The sequence below is a fragment of the Synchiropus splendidus genome, chromosome 12 (genome assembly GCF_027744825.2).
Source record: "Synchiropus splendidus isolate RoL2022-P1 chromosome 12, RoL_Sspl_1.0, whole genome shotgun sequence".
Taxonomy (NCBI): domain Eukaryota; kingdom Metazoa; phylum Chordata; class Actinopteri; order Syngnathiformes; family Callionymidae; genus Synchiropus; species Synchiropus splendidus.
Window position 1 is genome coordinate 18601612 of NC_071345.1, and position 24439 is coordinate 18626050.

At 42.6% G+C, this 24439-nt stretch overlaps 1 long non-coding RNA gene across 1 annotated transcript; it reads left to right on the forward strand.

The window, feature by feature from the left end:
- Positions 1-12844: 12844 nt before the first annotated feature.
- Positions 12845-14161, forward strand: LOC128768653 (uncharacterized). Its single transcript, XR_008416256.1, has 3 exons — positions 12845-13243; positions 13393-13458; positions 13623-14161. It is a non-coding gene; the product is annotated as an uncharacterized LOC128768653 (long non-coding RNA).
- Positions 14162-24439: the final 10278 nt, after the last annotated feature.

Genomic DNA, 24439 nt, shown 5'->3' on the forward strand with positions numbered 1-24439 from the left:
TAACAGTTTGCTCTCTAGACAACACAGAACCTTTGTAAGTGCAGGAGTTCCTGGTCCACTGATCACACTGATGCGCAAGACACGTGGCAGCTAGGACGATAACAACAACAACAAACATGGAGGAATCCCTGAACAAAAGCTAGTGATGTTTTTCACTACCACTCTGAATGTATTCGAAATTCATATAAAATTGAAATTCTTATTCTAATATCTTTTCAAGATATTAAAAGAGCTTTAGTTTAAATAAGCTGATATAAACACTTGAATATAGCCACCATCATGATTTATTGTGCTATTGTCAAACTGAAGCAAAATAAAATAAATAATAAAATCCTACCCCTAATATGGGATTTTATTTAAAATCCCATATTATATATGGGATTTTAAATGTATATATATATATGTAGATAGATAGATATAGATGACGTGGATTGCTACTACCATACCATGCTTTATTTGTAAGTGTTCAATTGTTCGACAAACCATGTTAATAAAAATGATGAATTCTTATCATCACTATTTGAGTTTGTCTTGAATCTACTCCTAACTATTGATGTGTGGTGAATTGCGAGTGTCAGCTTTTTGTGACTTACAAGCTAGCAAAACAGCCCATAGTGACTCCTTTCAGCCCCTCAGCAGTGGCTGAAAGGAGAACAGTGTTTTCTTCCTCCGGGTGTCTCTTCCTCCGGAGAGACATCCGGAGGAAGGAAGAGAGACTTCCTTCCTTCCTCCGGACTTCCTAAGAGTTCTCATCTCTTAGTGAGAACACTCACTAAGAGATGAGAACACTCTTAATGAGTGTTCTCATCGTCTCCTGGAACACTCACTACAGCAGAAAGCAGTGACGAGTGAAACAACGCTTCATAAACTGAACGACCTAGGTTTTAAAGTGTCACAGAAAATGCTGCAGTGTTGTTGGAGGCAAGTGTCAAGAAGAGTGGTCCTTCCCGATGGTGAGTTTTTAAGGCATGTGTTGTTGGAAGCATGTGGCCCGTCTCACCAGCGTTACAACAGTGTGACTTCAGCTGTAACACCGTCACAAAGACGGTCGATGGTTCTCGTCCAATCCATCTGCTTTCATCTCTGTTTTCCTGTCGTCGGCACAAAAAATTAAAATGGGGCTGGCAGGTTGAGGTTTAACCTTGAGGTTATGATTTTTTGGTGAAAAAGCAGACCCCGGTTCTCTACCTTCACTGTATATGCCCGACGCGCGTTTATTCCGTTGAATTATGCCTCGGAAGCGAACTGTATAGCTATATGTATATATCCATATGCACCTTTATTTCCATCCCTATACTTGCGATGAATTGAAAGGCCTTTATTGGTGTTGAACTCTGTCAGTTCAAGTTAGTGGGCATTCAACTTCCAACATTTTATTGTGTTTTCCCTCTGGTGAAGGGGGTGATCAAGTATCAAGTATCAAGTAGTTTACACATGACAAATTCTGTCTGGCCGCTGTTGTCAAAATGAGCTCGTGTATTTCACCCAAAAAAAAACAGCCGTTCTGTTTTGACACTCTTCTTTTAATTCCGTTAAACTCCGTGGATTGGTCTCAACGGCAGCAGCTCGTGGCTCACTCTCACCACCCGAAACAAAACTCCCTCTCTCCTTCAGCGCAGCCCCTCGCTCCACCCCCACTCACCCGTCACCACTGAACCCTTAAAGAAACAGTACAAACATAAAGCCAGAACGTTACAATATACAGTGGTGGTCAAAAGTTTACATACACTTGTAAAGAACATAATGTCATGGCTGTCTTGAGTTTCCAGTTATTTCTACAAATCTGATTTTTCTCTGATAGAATGATTGGAACAGATACTTCTTTGTCACAAAAAACAATCATGAAGTTTGATTCTTTTATGATTTTATTATGGGTAAACTGAAAGTGTGACCAAAATCAGCTGGGTCAAAAATGTACATACAGCAATGCTAATATTTGGTTACATGTCCCTTGGCCATTTTTACTTCAATTAGGCGCTTTTGGTAGCCATCCACAAGCTTCTGGTTGAATCTTTGACCACTCCTCTTGACAGAATTGGTGCAGTTCAGTTAAATTTGTTGCCTTTCTGACATGGACTTGTTTCTTCAGCATTGTCCACATGTTCTCAATGGGGTTTAAGTCAGGACTTCGGGAAGGCCATTCTAAAACCTTAATTCTAGCCTGATTTAGCCATTCCATTACTACTTTTGATGGACGTTTGGGGTCATTGTCCTGTTGGAACACCCAAGTCCCAACCTTTGGGCTGATGACTTTAGGTTTTCTTGAAGAATTTGAAGGAAATCCTCCTTCTTCATTGTCCCATTGACTCTCTGTAAAGCACCAGTTCCATTGGCAGCAAAACAGGCCCACAGCATAATACTACCACCACCGTGCTTGATGGTAGGCATGGTGCTCTTGGGGTTAAAGGCCTCACCTTTTCTCCTCCAAACATATTGCTGGGCATTGTGGCCAAACCGCTCAATTTTTGTTTCATCTGACCACAGAACCTTCCTCCAGAAGGTCTCATCTTTGTCCATGTGATCAGCAGCAAACTTTAGTCGAGCCTTAAGGTGCCGCTTTTGGAGCAAGGGCTTCCTTCTTGCACGGCAGCCTCTCAGTCCATGGAGATGCAAAACACGCTTGACTGTGGACACTGACACCTGTGTTCCAGCAGCTTCTAATTCTTGGCAGATCTGCTTTTTGGTGCTCCTGGGTTGACTCTTCACCCTCCTGACAAGTTTTCTCTCAGCAGCAGGTGACAGCTTGCGTTTTCTTCTTTATCGTGGCAGTGACAAAACAGTGCCATGCACTTTATACTTACAAACAATTGTTTGCACTGTTGCTTTTGGAAGCTGCAGCTGCTTTGAAATGGCTCCAAGTGACATTCCTGACATGTTCAAGTCAATGATTCTCTTTTTCAGATCTGTGCTGAGCTCCTTTGACTTTCCCATTGTCACCTTTGTGGGTGTTTTTATCCAATGAGCCCTTTTTGAATGGCCTCAGAGAAGTCACCAGCTGTAGCCACTCATGATCACTCACAAGAAGTTAAGAGGCCATGCTATGAAGCTCATGTCATTGACACAACTTTCTAAGTCTCCAAAATTGCTCATTTGTGTTGCTGTATGTACATTTTTGACCCAGCTGATTTTGGTCACACTTTCAGTTTACCCATAATAAAGTCATAAAAGAATCAAACTTCATGATTGTTTTTTGTGACAAAGAAGTATCTGTTCCAATCATTCTATCAGAGAAAAATCAGATTTGTAGAAATAACTGGAAACCCAAGACAGCCATGACATTATGTTCTTTACAAGTGTATGTAAACTTTTTACCACCACTGTATATATATATATATATATATATATATATATACAGAGAGAGAGAGAGAGATAAAAACAACCCTAAATAACGTTGTCTGTCAGACATGTCCAGCTTCTACCAGAGACGTGAAACATTGAATTTCTCATCTCTGCACTACAGTTAATTATTATATTTAAACATAAACCAATAATGATGTTGGAGACAAACTCCACTAACAAGTTCCGTCATAAAACCGTTTCAAGGGAGACTGTAATGTGTACAACACATGGAATAGAATGAAAATGGATTTATCGTGATAATTATGATTACCGCTGAAATTCCAACATTTATCGCGATAACTTTTTTTGCCCATGTCGTCCATCCCTACTGTATAGACTCCGTTTTAGAAAGGCTTTTAAAAGCTTGAGTTGGTTTTCCCGGGAGTGATCAGGATCTGCAAACCTCTGAGTCAGTTACCGGGGCATATACTGTACAGGCGCTGCTTGCGAACAAGTTTGCCAGAGCACAACACCGTGTTATCCTGGTTGATGCGCATTTCTGATGCGTGACTCAGAAATCCCTGCCAGAAAGATCATCACCCGATTGGATGTTATATCGTTCCCTGATGAGAACCTGGGTGTGAAGCATAACTGTGACTTCCAGAAAACATTTTTTTAAATACCCTGATCTTCACAAGTTGCACACAGGTGGTGGGACAAGGAAGGACCGACCAATAGGAAAAACAGACTAAAGAGTGGAGCTATCATTGGGCGATCACGTTCTCTCTTTTAACACACGACTGGTTCACTTTCCAGTGCTTTTTAAGTCAAAGTTAAACATTGCATTGGTCAGCTGTATGAAAGCCACTACACACACGTTTATAGTGTTCAACTCGAGTTCATCGCATCTGCTTTCTGCTTAGAATGGTAATTACTCATGTTGTCTGACAGACTGAACCACATCATGCGCTTGCAGTCAATTGAGGTATTCTTGATATATTTTTCCATGTTGCATTTTAGTTATAGACAAGTCCTTTAACATTGACTCGGCCATCATTCCTTCTTTAAAGCGTTCAAACATTCATGAATGAGTCCATTCTCTGTTGCGGAGAAGTAGGAAGAGTGACATTTTGTTTCGCGTGTTGCCATGGTGAATCATATCATCTGCGTCCACTGATGAGGGCTTTTGACATCCACAAACGTGAGCTTGTGTGGGAGTTGTAGATAGTAGACATGAGGAGTCAGTAAAGTGCCTAGCTGGGCGCTGAACCAATAAATCGAAGGGAAGGCCGTGAGGGGGCGGAGCACCTATGACACAGAACCATGACAATCCACAACTCCTATTCCAGGTGGGGAGAGCACTGCAGTGGCTGAGGACGAAGGCAGAGAGCTGCCTCACTGCGGTCAACCAGGTTTTGTGCTGTCCCTCAACCAGCGAGCTGTTGGAAGAGCTCAATAGCATCCAAGGTACAACACCCTTGCCACTTTCTGAGACGTTAGTTCTAACTGTGTGAGGCAACATGATGTGTATTGATGAAGTTTGGCTCTTCTAAGTTATTGTGGCCGAAGACATGTCATGATAAATGTTATCATGATATCGACAGCAATTTTTATTGCCGTAGAAATTCATCTTGGCGCCCTGGAAGTCGCTGACGATGCAGGAAAGGAACGAAATGATGTCTGCACAGTTTACACTCTATTACAATATGTGAATTTTTAACAATCATTTTACAAAATGTGGCTTATTGTCCGCACCAATATACAGTATGACATCGGGCCTAATATGAACGACTCACACTAATTTGCATGAACACCGGATCACAAATGACGTGATCGTGGAAAAGATCACGTGTAGATCACGTAAACCTGACCTGAAAATCTGTTTTCCAGCGGTCGACACTTTCTTGCAACCAAAGTTGAGTCTTTGAGGTGTCTGGCTGAGTGATAGCTATTACTACAGTTGACCAGCCACAGAAATAAAGTGAGGTCTGATGTGTGAGACATCTTTTTCCTCCAACGTTTTGATTCTCCGCCATGTTTTGACTCATTACCAAAATACAAACAAAGTTCAACTCAACTGATATCTTGTCTGATATCAAGTCACCATATCTTTGAAAGGGGATAAACCCATGTGCAGACCGTCAGAAGCAGCAGCATCACCGTCTATCGTCATCTTTAGTCCCAAAAGACAGATTCAACCACACACCTCCTTTTTAATCTGCAGCTGAAGAGTTTACTTTGCCGAGCCAAACATGAGAATGATGCCGGTGGTGCATGTTGTGTGGATGAGTTCCAAGAAGAAGCAAACGAACGATGGTAACGAACTTCATTAACTTTGCTAAGCAGAACAACCCACCTGTTGCAATAACTCCCGATCAATTCCTTCTGCAAGTCTCTCTTTTCACCACCTCTTACAACATAGTGCCTCCTTGTGGCCAGCATGTAGCATGTCATTACTTGAAACAGTTCTCCTTTCAGCTGCAGTGTTGCCAACTCCCCAGCATCGGAAGTAGCCATATTACATATTGGTGTTATTACATATACACCTATATATATATATAGTTCGTTTGTTTTTTTATTTGGTTTTTATTTTTCAGATTTATTTTTTTGGAGCTGTAGTCCAAGATCTATAGCTTTTTCACCAAAAAATCATAACCTCAAGGTTAAACCTCAACCTGCCAGCCCCATTTAAATTTTTTATGCCGATGACAGGAAAACAGAGATGAAAGCAGATGGATTGGACGAGAACCATCGACCGTCTTTGTGACGGTGGTGCAGCTGAAGTCACACTGTTGTAACGCTGGTGAGACCGGCCACATGCTTCCAACAACACATGCCTTAAAAACTCACCATCGGGAAGGACCACTCTTCTTGACACTTGCCTCCTACAACACTGCAGCATTTTCTGTGACACTTTAAAACCTAGGTCGTTCAGTTTATGAAGCGTTGTTTCACTCATCACTGCTTTCTGCTGTAGTGAGTGTTCCAGGAGACGATGAGAGACACCCAGAGGAAGAAAACACTGCTCTCCTTTCAGCCACTGCTGAGGGGCTGAAAGGAGTCACTATGGGCTGTTTTGCTAGCTTGTAAGTCACAAAAAGCTGACACTCGCAATTCACCACGCATCAATAGTTAGTAGATTCAAGACAAACTCAAATAGCGATGATAAGAATTCATCATTTTTATTAACATGGTTTGTCTAACAATTGAACACTTACAAATAAAGCATGGTATGGTAGTAGCAATCCACGTCATCTATATCTATCTATCTACATATATATATATATACATTTAAAATCCCATATATAATATGGGATTTTAAATAAAATCCCATATTAGGGGTGGGATTTGATTATTTATTTTATTTTGCTTCAGTTTGACAATAGCACAATAAATCATGATGGTGGCTATATTCAAGTGTTTATATCACCTTATTTAAACTAAAGCTCTTTTAATATCTTGAAAATATTTGTATAAGAATTTCAATTTTATATGAATTTCGAATACATTCAGAGTAGTAGTGAAAAACATCACTAGCTTTTGTTCAGGGATTCCTCCATGTTTGTTGTTGTTGTTCTCATCCTAGCTGCCACGTGTCTTGCGCATCAGTGTGATCAGTGGACCAGGAACTCCTGCACTTACAAAGGTTCTGTGTTGTCTGGAGAGCAAACTGTTAAATAATATATATATATAAATATAAATATATATATAGTCTCATTATTATCCCCTGTAGTGAGGCTGCTGTGTCCCGGTGAGCGTGCAATAGAGGTAGAGTATTTGGTGCTGGTCCAAAGCAGGGAGAGTGCAGAGATCGTGTGTGAGTCAGTCAGTGGAGTCTTCAACATCCTGACTGCCTGATGGAGTCAGAGGGGCGGGCAAAGTCGCCTGCAGTGCTGGTGGTGAAGGGGCAGAGGGGACGAATGGTCTAGCGAGTCCTGAGTTGGTTTTGTTCCCCCCTCATGACGTTGTGATCTCCAAACATGGCGTAGTGCAATTCAGAGTGTGTGATGTGGACGCTCCGACTCTGACCTGGGTGGAAGGAAGCAGAGTCGATGACGATTATTTCACTTTTTTTTACGTTGCAGCAAACAAGATATCAACAAAAACCTGCTTTATGCAGTGACATGAAACCACGTTGCTCACCGTTGATCAGCAGCTCAGGCTGCATCTGCAGAAGGTCTGGTGCCGCCTGTGGACCGTCTTGGTTTGTAAAGCTGCAGTTGTTGAGGGTGGAGTTGCTGATGGCGATGATGGTCACCACTAAGGGTTTTGGTGGTTGTGCTGCAGATTTTGAAGAAGAAGCGTGAGATACAATATTTCTGTCCGATAAAAGCATGTAATTTATCAGTGACGAAAGACCGAATCTGTTTTCCTGAGAGCATCAGTCAGTTCACTACTCAATGTTGGGTCCTAATTTCTAAACATGTGTCTGTGTGTTTATGCATATGGATCCTAGTGAGTCGCAATTTTGGTGAAAACCCCACCAAGTGGGGTCCTTATGTCTTTGAGGGACCCTGTTGCCAGACCCCACAAGGTTAACCTCAATTTGAGGGTGAAGACTTCAAAACAAACAAAGCATTTTGGCAATGAGCGGTCCCCACAAAGCGCAACAAATCTGTGTGCGTGCATTGCTCCTCACATGTACAGCTGCATGGTTCGTATATTGTGCAGCCACACACACACGTTGAATGAATAAATGTTTATTTGAATCCCTGTCTTGATACATTGCAATCGTGGTTATATTACATTTACCGTAATTCCCACACCATAGAGTGCACCGGTATATTAGCCGCACCCACTAAATTTAAGAAGGTTCATACATAAGCCGCACCGGTCTGTAAGCCGCAGGTTCAGTGGTCTGTCTGAGCTGTGGGCAGGTCAGTGGTGCACCAGCTTAAAAACGCTTTTCAACACTAGTTTTAAAAACGGGGTCCAGCATCGAGAGTGAGGAAATAGTGGAAACAAGATGCATAATACGAAGCGTCTTGATTGATTCACGCTGCTCTCACAACAGGTGTAAAAATCCATATATTAACCACACTGCTGTATAAGCCGCAGGACTCAGATCGCAAGAAAAAAGTAGTGGCTTATAGTCTGTAAACCATATATCACGCGCTTAATTGATACTATTTAATTGTTACACTGCGTACAACTCAAGTCAATATTTCTACTTTCATGATGCAGAGGCTGAAAAGAAACTTAATTGATGCTTCAGAGAGTGTCATGAGTGTTGTACCTCGAATGCAAACATAGTCCTCCACAAGGCCACTGGCTGATGGGTGGCAGGATAAACGGTTGATCATACAGAGGACCTTCTGTGCCCTACGCCTCATCCACTGGAGTCCTCTCTCCACCTGGACTGCTACGTGAGTCCTCACCTGCAAAGAAGAGTTGTGGAGCGTCACCTTTCTAGCTGTCTACCATTCTCTACTCATCTGGATGTGGACAGGATGCAAACGCATTCACCCTGACTGCAACGGTTTAGCTCAGGAGAGGTCAGTCAGGTCAGTCACTCCCAAGTCTTTCTCCTAGTCAGACTTGGCTTTAACCAATCCATTTTCCGCGGATAATGAAAACCAGTGTCATGACTGAGTTAGGACCAATGCTTGGGGAATCCACAGATGCCAACCGCTGTTGTGCTCTAGTTCCTACCCCTGCCAGCATCGCCCCTGTACTTTTGATGGACAGCAGGAAACTACTTGACACTACAGTGACTATTGCACTTCATGTCATGATCAGCAGCGTGATACACTTGATAATACCACTTCATTTGAGCGTCACATGGCGGGAGCTCACAACAGCAGCCAGACAGAATTTGTCATGTGTAAACTACTTGATACTTGCAGTGAATACTGGACTTATATATCGTGCCTGAGTCTCCCTGAGACCAATCAACGAGCGGGAACAGACTATAATAGTGACTTGACAGAACCACTATCACCCCCTTCACCAGAGGGAAAACACAATAAAATGTTGGAAGTTGAATGCCCACTAACTTGAACTGACAGAGTTCAACACCAATAAAGGCCTTTCAATTCATCGCAAGTATAGGGATGGAAATAAAGGTGCATATAGATATATACAGATAGCGATACAGTTCGCTTCCTAGGCATAATTCAACGGAATAAATGCAGGTCGGGCATATACAGTGAAGGTAGGAAACCGTGGTCAAATTAGTTGGATGTTGGATATTCGACAGATATTCGCTCCACCAGAGCCGGTGTTGTTATCATAAAAGTCAGTGAGAATGTTTGCACTATTTCTTCAATAGCTCCGAGGAAAAGTGTTCAGGTGAGTTCAAAATGGTTGTAAACTGTCACCAGACATGAGACACATTGGAGACGGACACTTTCATTTCATAACTGTACTGTTATGATTCCATTATTATTAATATATTCATATTTTCTCACTATTTCTTCAATAGCTCCCAGGAAAAGTGTTCAGGTGAGTCCAAAGTGATTGTAAACTGTGAACAGATATGAGAGACATTGGAGATGGACACTTTCATTTCATAACTTTACTGTTATGATTTTGTTATGATTGATATATTCACATTTTCCCGCTATTTCCTCAATAATGTTCAACCTGATGAGTCACAAACTGCATTCTATGTTTCTCCCATCACCCATCTTGAGACACAGCTGAGACACTGGACGATGAACAAATGTGATTCAACTAATATTTTTCAACTAATGATTTCATTTACACAAGTCACATTGCCATTTTCATTTCTCCGCTTCTTCAAAATGTTCTGTGTCCATACCCATACACTGCATGGAACCAAATTCCGCAGGAATCACACTGGACCTTTAGAAATGTTAAAACAAAGTGGTTAAATTTACCACTTTATGCTTCTGTTGAATTTTAAAACATCTCACTTAGTGTGTTAGTGGTGGTCCACAACCTGGGGGTCTTTACGCATTCCACAACAGCTGTTTTCATCAAACACTAAAACACATAAACGTATGTTGAAAATTATTGATCATTGTAAATCATCCATTGTACCCGATGCCTTGAGGATTTTCGTGCGCTCTTTCTGCATTTCCCCTTTTGAAGTTGGAAATGTAACATTGGGGAGCTAATAGAGGATTTGGGCTGGACATGGCGTAATTCCATGAATGGATGATAATTGGCATTATTATCCATTCATGGTGTTCATAAACAAAAAATTCTGCCTTAATTTGATGATCCATCATTTTCGTAGTGGCAAACAAATACATGGAGACTCGAGTGAATTTAAATGTTTCTTTGACACAGACAGCATTAATACAACGCAGAAAAATGTGGAAGACAATGGTGCCGCAGCTGCAACCATCTTCTTGTGATAATTTATTTATTTTATTTTAAATATTCCAAAATTATTACTTATTATACTGTAAGTGTTCTTAGTTACCTTTTTACATCATCTCTCAGGAAATTCTTCAATGTGAGGAGAACATGCCATCGCAAAACTGACTGGGTGGATATTAAGTGGCGTGGGGCAGTTATGACCCACCTTCAACAAGAAGATGGTTAAAAGAGCGCACGATTCTGGCGAAAATCCTCAAGGCATGAGGTACAATGGATGATTTACAATAATCAATCATTTTCAACATACGTTTATGTGTTTTAGTGTTTGATGTAAACAGCTGTTGTGGAATGCGTAAAGACCCCCAGGTTGTGGACCACCACTAACAAACTAAGTGAGATGTTTTAATATTAAACAGAAGTATAAAGTGGTACATTTAACCACTTTGTTTTAACATTTCTAAAGGTCCAGTGTGATTCCTGCAGAATTTGGCTCCATGCAGTGTATGGGTATGGACACAGAACATTTTGAAGAAGCAGAGAAATGAAAATGACAATGTGACTTGTGTAAATGAAATCATTAGTTGAAAAATATTAGTTGAATCACATTTGTTCATCGTCCAGTGTCTCAGCTGTGTCTCATGATGGGTGATGGGAGAGACATAGAATGCAGTTTGTGACTCATCAGGTTGAACATTATTGAGGAAATAGCGGGAAAATGTGAATATATCAATCATAACAAAATCATAACAGTAAAGTTATGAAATGAAAGTGTCCGTCTCCAATGTCTCTCACATCTATTCGCAGTTTACAATCACTTTGGACTCACCTGAACACTTTTCCTCTGAGCTATTGAAGAAATAGTGAGAAAATATGAATATATTAATAATAATGGAATCATAACAGTACAGTTATGAAATGAAAGTGTCCGTCTCCAATGTGTCTCATGTCTGGTGATAGTTTACACTCACTTTGGACTCATCTGAACACTTTTCCTCGGAGCTATTGAAGAAATAGTGCAAACATTCTCACTGACTTTTATGATAATTTCACGACTGAGAATTTGTGGACTTCGTCTTAGCGCTGCCAGCGAGAGAGCTCGTCCGAGATCAGCGACCGGGGACACAGACCGAACAACACCGGCTCTGGTGGAGCGAATATCTGTCGAATATCCAACATCCAACTAATTTGACCGCGGTAGAGAGGAAGTCTGGCCTGAAGAGCTGTAGAGGCCGCGGGTCTTTGGCCCTCGCAAGATCCCGTCCCCAGAGCCCCAAAACCGTTGTTCTGGCTCAGGGTGTCATGACCGCGGATACTTTATGATCCGTTCCTAACGCGGGTTGCTGTGTGTGAACAGGCTTCATTAAGTGAAAGTCGCGAGTAAAAACTTGTCGCTGCAGCTAATCGTATAGTTCCAAATAAAGGAATGGCAGGACGGAGTTTGGTGAAATGCACGTGAACGACGGATGGTCTTACCGTGCTGACGCCTGACTCCTCTGCCATCCTACCAGCTGTGAAAAAGACCGCCGCGGAAGGCTGTTTTCAGGTCGGCAGCTAACGCCGCGCAGCACCAACGCGAGTATTCTCGCTCTCGTTTGTAAACACAGCAGTGGTGAAGGGGGTGTCACTGCCAGATGCGGTCCGCCTTGCCAGATGCGGTCCGCCGGAAGTTCCGGGTCTGGAACCGGATGTTAGTAACACGCACGCGCAAGGTCGACGAATTGTGTTTACTGGTTATATCGCGTAAAGTGGTGTTTTTTTAAATAGTTTTTTAAATGTTAAAATAGTGTATATTTAACATTAAAATCTGAAAATTATACATTTTACGCGCATGTGCAAGTACCCAGTATTTACTGTGTACGCGTACAAGTTTTGAGCGTAATGACGTCACCACGTTGTCACAGTCAAACGTTCTTGTTGCAGCAGGTTGATTTCTACTTGTGTCCGTCAAGATGAGGAGTTTCACCTACTTTAAATTATTAAGAGATTTTCTCTGAAACGGAATCATTGACTCCAGCCTGTCTAAGCGCCAGAGGAAAGACATACGCCGTTCATCATGCAGTTTTGCATTGAAAGGTATGATAATTGCACGGTTTTAACTTGCGAAATTTGTAATGTCCTTTTCAAAATACAAATCACGGTGTTCGTATTTCAAATGCCTTGTTTTAATGTTCATTATCATTATTTATTGGATAAATTATCAAATGCACAGTTAGTAATTAACTGTGCATTTGATAATTTTTTAAACTTTTGTTTTATTTGTATTTACTTAGTTTTCAGTGTACGACTGCAATGAAAATAGTTAAATCCTGCTTATTAATTGAATGTATGCACTTAAATATACTTATGTACTATGTAATTCGTCTTATAGATGGATGGTTTAAAATCATGAAAATTTTAATTGCTTCTACATTGACTGAGGGACTGAAGAAGGATGTCAAATCTAAAGAATCTAATCATGTCTTTGACAAGACGGCAGGTTGTTCTATATGGGATCCCACCGACAATACCTCCGGTTAGTGGTTTTGTCCGAGGAAGAAAAGAAGTCAGTTCTGCACGGGTGCCATGACCACCCTGGAACTGGAAACCATGGAGGTTTGAGGGCGACCAGAGACAGGGTTGTTTCTGGATACTACTGGCCAACATGAAATACTGATACCATGTTCCATGGCTATGGGTAAGAATCTTTAAACATATTGGCATATTAATGCTTCAGTAGAAGTGTGACTGCGTATGATTTTTATTTGGCATGGCCATACAAATGACTTTTAACACGTTCATTGTGTTCATTTATGTGTATTTACATTTCAATGTTCTGTTTTTCAGAGCTTTCCTCAACAATCGTCCACAAACCACTGTGGAGTTATGATGATCATGGCAAATGCTGTTTTTGTAAGATGTCTTTCTTTTCATCATTCTATAATATCTACATTCTCTGCATTTGCACCGGCCACCCATTCGACTTTTGCGAGGCAAATGTTTGTTTCATCAGAAAGTGATATTCTGTCCTTTTCATTAATATGATTGTGATTTTTTATTTTTTCCCTTTGGAAAAGGCATGGCCAGCACTTTGCCTTCTGGACACCAGAGGCTGTCGACCTGAGCCAGGGTGGACTTGAGCCTCTTCTTCGGCTGCCTCGCAGAAAGATCAGCAGCAAGACACTTTCGGTCATTGAGTAATGGCAAAAATCCGGCTTCATCAACAGTGTCATTCCAATTGATGGTATTTGACTGGGTCACAGGATCAGCCCAGAACTGTACAGGATCTCCACCTGGCTGTGCAGTGGACACATGAAAATCCAGGCATCTTTAGTGGAGAACTGAAGATACCCACTTTCCATGCCATGTCAACCAATGAGCAGAAAGAGGCAGTGAGATGTCTGCTGGAGGCGAATGACAGTGGCGATAACGATGATATCATCAGTGCCAGGCATTCTTTCATGTTTGTGTTTAACTGCATGGAGGATATGAGAGTGTTTTTGCGTGAATGTTGGGATAACAGAGGCCTGAAGGTGAATGCGGAATGTGTTCAAGCCGATAGTAAGTAGGTGCATGTTGTCTGTTTCATCTGTTGAATTCTGTTCAGTCAAAATGTTTGGTGGGTGTAGATGAAGTTTTGTAAATAAATTTTTTTTTGCTCCTAATGCTGTGGGACGGTTTTCAGGAAAATGTTTAACACTGGTAGTATTGCATGGCTACTCTTCAAAGATCAGAAGGAAAGGAGTCATAGTAACACACAACATAAACAGACTCAAGCGCTGCACCAAGTAAGACATAAGCCTTGTTCAGCTCAAGTATATAAGAGGGACAGAAGCGTTTGCTCCTGCTCCGAATAAATCTAAGTGAAATAAATGTAGGGAGAAATGTTTCCTCTACACTATGCAATGTAGTAGAAGCAATTACATCTATATTAAATCTGTAATATCAGATAAAAACGTTAAAAAAAATTTAAAATGTTAATCTATATATATATAGTGACACCTGTCACTATATATATATATATAATACGGTTAAAATACAGTTAATACGTCGGCGTAGTACTTTATTAATTCAAATTCTGCTTCTCTTGATGAAATACGAGCGAGTAGTGAGGCGTGGCGTAATGACGTTCCTAATATTATTCTAATTTATGTGTCAAGCAGCTACACCCATGTGTGCATGTAAACAGGAAATTACGTCTTGAAATACCATTGTGCGACTGCACACTCGAATTTCATCAAGAGAAGCAGAATTTGAATTGCTGAAGTACTACGCCGACGTATTAACTGTATTTTAACCTTATTTTATATATGTATCACTACATGTGACTTGTATTCAACAATTCGGATATTTTAACTTTAACTTTAATTTAAGATTTCAGATGAAATAATTGGATCTTTCTGTGCAATTTGCATGCAGTTTTCTATCTTGCCTACGAGGTCTCAGTTAATATGAGTATATACTCAGTAAATTACGTCTTGCAATACCAATGTGCGCATGAGGACAGGAAATGACGTCATAAGCCTGAGCCCTGGAAGCAAAACGGGATGAAGAAGCAAATAGGGCAGTGACACACCCCCTTCACCACTGCTGTGTTTACAAACGAGAGCGAGAATACTCGCGTTGGTGCTGCGCGGCGTTCTTCACAGCTGGTAGGATGGCAGAGGAGTCAGGCGTCAGCACGGTAAGACCATCCGTCGTTCACGTGTATTTCACCTAACTCCGTCCTGCCATTCCTTTATTTGGAACTATACGATTAGCTGCAGCGACAAGTTTTTACTCGCGACTTTCACTTGATGAAGCCTGTTCACACACACCAACCGCGTTAGGAACGGATCATAAAGTATCCGGCTTCACCGCGGTCATGACACCCTGAGCCAGAACAACGGTTTTGGGGCTCTGGGGACGGGATCTTACGAGGGCCAAAGACCCGCGGCCTCTACAGCTCTTCAGGCCAGACTTCTTCTCTACCGCGGTCAAATTAGTTGGATGTTGGATATTCGACAGATATTCGCTCCACCAGAGCCGGTGTTGTTCGGTCTGTGTCCCCGGTCGCTGATCTCGGACGAGCTCTCTCGCTGGCAGCGCTAAGACGAAGTTAGGGGACCGTCCACAAATTCTCAGTCGTGAAATTATCATAAAAGTCAGTGAGAATGTTTGCACTATTTCTTCAATAGCTCCGAGGAAAAGTGTTCAGATGAGTCCAAAGTGAGTGTAAATTGTCACCAGACATGAGACACATTGGAGACGGACACTTTCATTTCATAACTGTACTGTTATGACTCCATTATTATTAATATGTTCATATTTTCCTCACTATTTCTTCAATAGCTCAGAGAAAAAGTGTTCAGGTGAGTCCAAAGTGATTGTAAACTGCGAATAGATATGAGAGACATTGGAGATGGACACTTTCATTTCATAACTTTACTGTTATGATTTTGTTATGATTGATATATTCACATTTTCCCACTATTTCCTCAATAATGTTCAACCTGATGAGTCACAAACTGCATTCTATGTCTCTCCCATCACCCATCATGAGACACAGCTGAGACACTGGACGATGAACAAATGTGATTCAACTAATATTTTTCAACTAATGATTTCATTTACACAAGTCACATTGCCATTTTCATTTCTCTGCTTCTTCAAAATGTTCTGTGTCCATACCCATACACTGCATGGAACCAAATTCTGCAGGAATCACACTGGACCTTCAGAAATGTTAAAACAAAGTGGTTAAATTTACCACTTTATGCTTCTGTTGAATTTTAAAACATCTCACTTAGTGTGTTAGTGGTGGTCCACAACCTGGGGGTCTTTACGCATTCCACAACAGCTGTTTTCATCAAACACTAAAACACATAAACGTATGTTGAAAATGATTGATTATTGTAAATCATCCATTGTACCTCATGCCTTGAGGATTTTCGCCAGAATCGTGCGCTTTTTTAACCATCTTCTTGTTGAAGGTGGGTCATAACTGCCCCACGCCACTTAATATCCACCCAGTCAGTTTTGCGATGGCATGTTCTCCTCACATTGAAGAATTTCCTGAGAGATGATGTAAAAAGGTAACTAAAAACACTTACAGTATAATAAGTAATAATTTTGGAATATTTAAAATAAAATAAATAAATTATCACAAGAAGATGGTTGCAGCTGCGGCACCATTATCTTCCACATTTTTCTGCGTTGTATTAATGTTGTCTGTGTCAAAGAAACATTTAAATTCACTCGAGTCTCCATGTATTTGTTTGCCACTACGAAAATGATGGATCATCAAATTAAGGCAGAATTTTTTGTTTATGAACACCATGAATGGATAATAATGCCAATTATCATCCATTCATGGAATTACGCCATGTCCAGCCCAAATCCTCTATTAGCTCCCCAATGTTACATTTCCAACTTCAAAAGGGGAAATGCAGAAAGAGCGCACGAAAATCCTCAAGGCATCGGGTACAATGGATGATTTACAATAATCAATCATTTTCAACATACGTTTATGTGTTTTAGTGTTTGATGTAAACAGCTGTTGTGGAATGCGTAAAGACCCCCAGGTTGTGGACCACCACTAACACACTAAGTGAGATGTTTTAAAATTCAACAGAAGCATAAAGCGGTAAATTTAACCACTTTGTTTTAACATTTCTAAAGGTCCAGTGTGATTCCTGCGGAATTTGGTTCCATGCAGTGTATGGGTATGGACACAGAACATTTTGAAGAAGCAGAGAAATGAAAATGGCAATGTGACTTGTGTAAATGAAATCATTAGTTGAAAAATATTAGTTGAATCACATTTGTTCATCGTCCAGTGTCTCAGCTGTGTCTCATGATGGGTGATGGGAGAGACATAGAATGCAGTTTGTGACTCATCAGGTTGAACATTATTGAGGAAATAGCGGGAAAATGTGGATATATCAATCATAACAAAATCGTAACAGTAAAGTTATGAAATGAAAGTGTCCATCTCCAATGTCTCTCATATCTGTTCACAGTTTACAATCACTTTGGACTCACCTGAACACTTTTCCTCGGAGCTATTGAAGAAATAGTGCTGACTTTTATGATAATTTCACGACTGAGAATTTGTGGACCCCTAACTTCGTCTGAGCGCTGCCAGCGAGAGAGCTCGTCCGAGATCAGCGACCGCTTCCCGGGAACACAGACCGAACAACACTGGCTCTGGTGGAGCGAATATCTGTCGAATATCCAACATCCAACTAATTTGACCCCGGTTTCCTACCTTCACTGTATATGCCCGACCCGCGTTTATTCCGTTGAATTATGCCTCGGAAGCGAACTGTATCGCTATCTGTATATATCTATATGCACCTTTATTTCCATCCCTATACTTGCGATGAATTGAAAGGCCTTTATTGGTGTTGAACTCTGTCAGTTCAAGTTAGTGGGCATTCAACTTCCAACATTTTATTGTGTTTTCCCTCTGGTGAAGGGGGTGATAGTGGTTCTGTCAAGTCACTATTATAGTCTGTTCCCGCTCGTTGATTGGTCTCAGGGAGACTCAGGCACGATATATAAGTCCAGTATTCACTGCAAGTATCAAGTAGTTTACACATGACAAATTCTGTCTGGCTGCTGTTGTGAGCTCCTGCCATGTGACGCTCAAATGAAGTGGTATTATCAAGTGTATCACGCTGCTGATCATGACATGAAGTGCAATAGTCACTGTAGCGTCAAGTAGTTTCCTGCTGTCCATCAAAAGTACAGGGGCGATGCTGGCAGGGGTAGGAACTAGAGCACAACAGCGGTTGGCATCTGTGGATTCCCCAAGCATTGGTCCTAACTCAGTCATGACACTGGTTTTCATTATCCGCGGAAAATGGATTGGTTAAAGCCAAGTCTGACTAGGAGAAAGACTTGGGAGTGACTGACCTGACTGACCTCTCCTGAGCTAAACCGTTGCAGTCAGGGTGAATGTGTTTGCATCCTGTCCACATCCAGATGAGTAGAGAATGGTAGACAGCTAGAAAGGTGACGCTCCACAACTCTTCTTTGCAGGTGAGGACTCACGTAGCAGCCCAGGTGGAGAGAGGACTGCAGTGGATGAGGCGTAGGGCACAGAAGGTCCTCTGTATGATCAACCGTTTATCCTGCCACCCATCAGCCAGTGGCCTTGTGGAAGACTATGTTTGCATTCGAGGTACAACACTCATGACACTCTCTGAAGCATCAATTAAGTTTCTTTTCAGCCTCTGCATCACGAAAGTAGAAATATTGACTTGAGTTGTACGCAGTGTATCAATTAAATAGCATCAATGAAGCGCGTGATATATGGTTTACAGACTATAAGCCACTACTTGCGATCTGAGTCCTGCGGCTTATACAGCAGTGTGGTTAATATATGGATTTTTACATCTGTTGTGAGAGCAGCGTGAATCAATCAAGACGCTCCGTATTATGCATCTTGTTTCCACTATTTCCTCACTCTCGATGCTGGACCCCGTTTTTAAAACTAGTGTTGAAAAGCGTTTTTAAGCTGGTGCACCACTGACCTGCCCACAGCTCAGACAGCACCACTGAACCTGCGGCTTACAGACCGGTGCGGCTTATGTATGAACCAGATCTATTTTCCTTCTTAAATTTGGTGGGTGCGGCTAATATACCGGTGCACTCTATGGTGTGGGAATTACGGTAAATGTAATTTAACCACGATTGCAATGTATCAAGACAGGGATTGAAATAAACATTTATTCATTCAACGTGTGTGTGTGGCTGCACAATATACGAACCGTGCAGCTGTACATGTGAGGAGCAATGCACGCACACAGATTTGTTGCGCTTTGTGGGGACCGCTCATTGCCAAAATGCTTTGTTTGTTTTGAAGTCTTCACCCTCAAATTGAGGTTAACCTTGTGGGGTCTGGCAACAGGGTCCCTCAAAGACATAAGGACCCCACTTGGTGGGGTTTTCACCAAAATTGCGACTCACTAGGATCCATATGCATAAACACACAGACACATGTTTAGAAATTAGGACCCAACATTGAGTAGTGAACTGACTGATGCTCTCAGGAAAACATATTTGGTCTTTCGTCACTGATAAATTACATGCTTTTATCGGACAGAAATATTGTATCTCACGCTTCTTCTTCAAAATCTGCAGCACAACCACCAAAACCCTTAGTGGTGACCATCATCGCCATCAGCAACTCCACCCTCAACAACTGCAGCTTTACAAACCAAGACGGTCCACAGGCGGCACCAGACCTTCTGCAGATGCAGCCTGAGCTGCTGATCAACGGTGAGCAACGTGGTTTCATGTCACTGCATAAAGCAGGTTTTTGTTGATATCTTGTTTGCTGCAACGTAAAAATTACGTGAGATAATCATCATCGACTCTGCTTCCTTCCACCCAGGTCGGAGTCGGAGCGTCCACATCACACACTCTGAATTGCACTACGCCATGTTTGGAGATCACAACGTCATGAGGGGGGTACAAAACCAACTCAGGACTCGCTAGACCATTCGTCCCCTCTGCCCCTTCACCACCAGCACTGCAGGCGACTTTGCCCGCCCCTCTGACTCCATCAGGCAGTCAGGATGTTGAAGACTCCACTGACTGACTCACACACGATCTCTGCACTCTCCCTGCTTTGGACCAGCACCAAATACTCTACCTCTATTGCACGCTCACCGGGACACAGCAGCCTCACTACAGGGGATAATAATGAGACTATATATATATATATATTTATATATATATATATTATTTAACAGTTTGCTCTCCAGACAACACAGAACCTTTGTAAGTGCAGGGGTTCCTGGTCCACTGATTACACTGATGCGCAAGACACGTGGCAGCTAGGATGATAACAACAACAACAAACATGCAGGAATCCCTGAACAAAAGCTAGTGATGTTTTTCACTACTACTCTGAATGTATTCGAAATTCATATAAAATTGAAATTCTTATACAAATATTTTCAAGATATTAAAAGAGCTTTAGTTTAAATAAGGTGATATAAACACTTGAATATAGCCACCATCATGATTTATTGTGCTATTGTCAAACTGAAGCAAAATAAAATAAATAATAAAATCCTACCCCTAATATGGGATTTTATTTAAAATCCCATATTATATATGGGATTTTAAATGTGTATATATATATATACATATATTTATATAGATAGATATAGATAGATATAGATGACGTGGATTGCTACTACCATACCATGCTTTATTTGTAAGTGTTCAATTGTTAGACAAACCATGTTAATAAAAATGATGAATTCTTATCATCACTATTTGAGTTTGTCTTGAATCTACTCCTAACTATTGATGTGTGGTGAATTGCGAGTGTCAGCTTTTTGTGACTTACAAGCTAGCAAAACAGCCCATAGTGACTCCTTTCAGCCCCTCAGCAGTGGCTGAAAGGAGAGCAGTGTTTTCTTCCTCCGGTTGTCTCTCATCGTCTCCTGGAACACTCACTACAGCAGAAAGCAGTGATGAGTGAAACAACGCTTCATAAACTGAACGACCTAGGTTTTAAAGTGTCACAGAAAATGCTGCAGTGTTGTAGGAGGCAAGTGTCAAGAAGAGTGGTCCTTCCCGATGGTGAGTTTTTAAGGCATGTGTTGTTGGAAGCATGTGGCCCGTCTCACCAGCGTTACAACAGTGTGACTTCAGCTGTAACACCGTCACAAAGACGGTCGATGGTTCTCGTCCAATCCATCTGCTTTCATCTCTGTTTTCCTGTCGTCGGCACAAAAAATTAAAATAGGGCTGGCAGGTTGAGGTTTAACCTTGAGGTTATGATCGCTGGATCAGTGACAACTCTGGACCAGACATCAGACGACGGGTCAAGAGTTCAAAAGGTGTGAACCCTCTCTCTTGCCACCTTCCCTTTCAGGGACCTCTTCATACATTCAACATAAGCCTGGGATTGTTGTGGATGATAAACTGAACCAAATTTATGAGTCAGCGCCAGTAGCTGCTCACATTTTTCCAAAGGTTTGGCTGTAAAATGTGTGTCAATTCTTCTCCTCCTCCACACACTGATACAACTCAGGCCATCCTGAAAAAGTATCCACAATCGCCGATCGATACCTCTTCCAGCTGTCCATTACTTAACAACAAGAAGCAAATATCACTAAATATGCATTCATCTCTAACATTTCTATGATTGTCCAGGAACAATCCTAATAAACATATTTGGGGTTTAGTGGTATATTTTACCCATGAATCTTTGCTATATGTGCTTTTGTCTCCAACCAAAAACTTATATAGATATTGACGTTGCCACATTAAATGAAAGAGCATTCCTTTTTCAGTTCCACATTTTGTGCAGGTATTTGGAATATTTTTATTATATCCATGTTGGTCGACCGGGGTCACACATGTCCCCATGTTGTACTGAATGAGTCTGAGCCTGGTAATAATGTTGGTGTGGACCTCAGCGCAAATTGTTTCCCATTCAACCATTGATAAATCATTTTTCTTTGCAGGCTGCCGTTTTGGTTTGTGATCTGGTTGGATTAGATGTTTTCCTCAGACGTTTCTTTGTTTCTGAATGCATATATAAAGGGAGAGGTTATCCAAGCCATATGATTCCATTGCAACCCATTGAGGAACTTTGTTGGATGAAAAATGAAACATTAAGGATCGGAGTTGTGTAGCCCCATAATACATATACAGTGGTACCTCGGCTTTCGAACGAAAATCCAGAACTCAAACGCCCCCCAAAAATGCTGGAAAAATATAACCTGCGCGGGTCGATCAGCTGACCCGCGACGCACTTTGTTATTGTGTATAACACAGCCTCTGTATGCAGACGTGTCCCGTTAGCTACATTTACTGACTGAGGTGTAAAACCTTTCCTGTCTCCACACTGGACCGTGGTAGAGTGTCAGAGGGGAGGTGCTTGCTCTCCACACCTCCGAGGCTGGAGCGCTCACTCCAGGGTTTGATGTCCTGTTGTGGGCTGGAGCTGGGACAGGAATGAGGCGAGTCTGGGACAGAGCGTTACTTGGCTTATGACTTTGTCACAGAAGCGCACATTCAGAGCTGGACACGCACCGGGCACCTCTTCACTTCTGGAGAGACGTCACTCACTCGGCAACCCCTCCCACATGCAGCAGCCACACACATAGACGAACAGCGCACCTGCAGCAGACACTCTACATTCACTCCTACAAAAGCCTGTTTTAAGGCTTGGAACGCATTATTTCTTTTTCCATTCATTTTAATGGGAAAATTCAGATTTCGACCAAATCGCTTCTGGAACGGATTGTGGTCAAGAACCAAGGTACCGCTGTAATAGGTTTGGTAATTTTAAACCTCCTGTCATGGCTCCGGTTCCAGGCTCAGAGTCCTGGTTTTGCTTCTCTCCCTCTGCTCCTTTGGCACACGGCTGGAGCCCATTACACCCTGATTACTGTCTTCAAAAACACCTGGGCTCCAGCAACGTGTGCCAGATCGTTGTGTCTTTGTTTCCTGCCACTTCTCCTAGTCCCTGTGTGTCTCCACGTTCCCTGTGGTGATTCCTGTGATTTTGGACTCCTCTCGATCCCCTGTGGTAACTCTCGGTTCTCGTGTCTCTCCCTGTGTTCGGCTTCTGCGGTTCTCGTGTCTCTCCCTGTGTTCGGCTTCTGCGGTTCTCGTGTCTCTCCCTGTGTTTGGCTTCTGCAGTTCTTGTGTCGCTCTCCCTGTGTTCGGCTTTTACTTCTGTGCGCTTGCTAGTTCTTTTGTTACATTGTTTAACCCTGCTATCCTGAGTTAGTGTTTTTGGTTTCTTGCTGTTTGCCGCGTGTTCCTTGGTTTTCTTTTGTAGTTTATTCTCGGTTTCATTTGTGATTTAAGTTCTTTTAACTCCCGGTTCGGTGATGCTTTCTGTTTTGACTTTTTACTAATTTTTGTGCACTTCTGTTAGTTTCATTACTGTTTTTACACTCTGCGTTTGCTCTGTTTCTTCCCGGTTCGGTGACGCTTTCTGTTCTATTTTAGTTTGTTTAACTATTAAATATTATTTATAATTCCCTCCTGTGCCTATAACCACTTGCACTTGGGTCCTACACCACGTCCTCCTACGTGGCTTTAGCTCCCTCGTCCCTTCGTTCCCGTGACAGAAACGATCTGGCCATTAACATGGACCCAGCAGTGGTGAAAGGCTGGCAGGAGGAACTAGACGCTCAGGCCACCAGTATAGGTAATATGGAGAGGATGACTCTGTCCATTTTTGAGGTGTTGGACTCAATAGCTCAATCAGTCACGCGGCTTTCCTCCCGCTCTGCTCTGTCCGGTGTTCCACTTGCTTCTTCTGCTCTTCCGTCGGAGCCAATTCTGTCGGTTCCCGCCCGTGATATTTTTTTTCGTGACTGTTGTGTTTCCCCGTCTTCGCCTCCCGTGGACACCGGCGCGACTCTCAAGCCGCCGCCTCCCGTGGACTCCGGCGCTGCTCTCAAGCCGGTGCCTCCTGTGGTCTCCGGCGCTGCTCTCCAGCCGGCGCCTCCCCTGGTCAGGCCGCTGCCTCCCAAAAACTCCGGCGCGGTTCCCAAGCCGTCGCCTCCCGAACCTTCCTGCGCGGCTCCCAGGCCGCCGTCTCCCAAACCTTCCTGTGCGGCTCCCAGGCCGTCTCCTCCCGAGGGCCCCTACGCGGCTCCCAAGCCGTCTCCTCCCGAGGGCCCCTACGCGGCTCCCAAGCCATCTCCTCCCGAGGGCCCCTACGCGGCTCCCAAGCCGTCTCCTCCCGAGGGCCCCTACGCGGCTCCCAAGCCGCCGCCGCCTCCCAACGTCTCCAGCGTGGCTCCCAAGCCGCCGCCGCCTCCCAACGTCTCCAGCGTGGCTCCCAAGCCGCGGCCTCCCGACGTCTCCAGCGTGGCTCCCAAGTCGCCGCGGCCTCCCGACGTCTCCAGCGTGGCTCCCAAGT